The sequence below is a fragment of the Etheostoma cragini genome, chromosome 15 (genome assembly GCF_013103735.1).
Source record: "Etheostoma cragini isolate CJK2018 chromosome 15, CSU_Ecrag_1.0, whole genome shotgun sequence".
NCBI lineage: Eukaryota > Metazoa > Chordata > Actinopteri > Perciformes > Percidae > Etheostoma > Etheostoma cragini.
The window spans coordinates 614,856-615,362 of record NC_048421.1 but is presented as its reverse complement, the minus strand read 5'-3'; the positions used below and the strand labels follow the sequence as shown (position 1 = coordinate 615,362).

General features: G+C 42.8%; 1 protein-coding gene and 2 long non-coding RNA genes across 3 annotated transcripts in view; 2 read left to right on the top strand and 1 right to left on the bottom strand.

Annotated features, from left to right (window-relative positions):
* Positions 1-51, top strand: part of LOC117958300 — a 12,269-nt gene extending 12,218 nt beyond the window's left edge. The window contains exon 3 of the long non-coding RNA XR_004659673.1: positions 42-51. This is a non-coding gene — a long non-coding RNA (uncharacterized LOC117958300). The remainder of the gene's footprint in view (positions 1-41) is intronic.
* The window catches only part of LOC117958237, an 859,617-nt gene that overhangs the window by 315,977 nt on the left and 543,133 nt on the right, over positions 1-507 (top strand). The window lies entirely within an intron of this gene.
* The window catches only part of LOC117958314, a 17,056-nt gene that overhangs the window by 15,947 nt on the left and 602 nt on the right, over positions 1-507 (bottom strand). Inside the window, exons 2-3 of the long non-coding RNA XR_004659686.1 lie at positions 180-184; positions 22-31 (exon numbers count right to left, since the gene is read on the bottom strand). This is a non-coding gene — a long non-coding RNA (uncharacterized LOC117958314). The remainder of the gene's footprint in view (positions 1-21; positions 32-179; positions 185-507) is intronic.

Genomic DNA, 507 nt, shown 5'->3' with positions numbered 1-507 from the left:
TTTGTTGGAGGCTTTGACCACTGGCAGCAGCCTCAGAAGAGCCTCCTCTGAAGGAGAGTATTTCTTCAGGTCAAACACCTGCAGGTTGTTGTTACTCAGGTCCAACTCTAGACTAGAGGACTGGGAGATAAGGAATGAGGACAGATCTTCAAAACTTCTCTCCGACAGGTCACAGCCACTTAACCTAAAAAGGATTTTCAAACAGTCAGTTTAATACTATGAACTTAGAAAATAATTCTTTTAATGAAGGTACACTAACCTGAGAGTTTCCAGTCTGCAGTGAGGACTCTTCAGTCCAGCCAACAGCTGCTTCACTCCAGAATCCTGCAGGTTGTTGTTACCCAGGTCCAGGTCTCTCAGACTAGAGGACTGGGAGCTGAGAACTGAGGACAGAGCTTCACAGCTTCTCTCTGAGAGATTACAGCCACTCAGTCTGAAGAACAATCATTAATAAGTTAGAAAAAAGAATTACAAACAATGTATATTTAATTTGGATAGTTGTGTGTG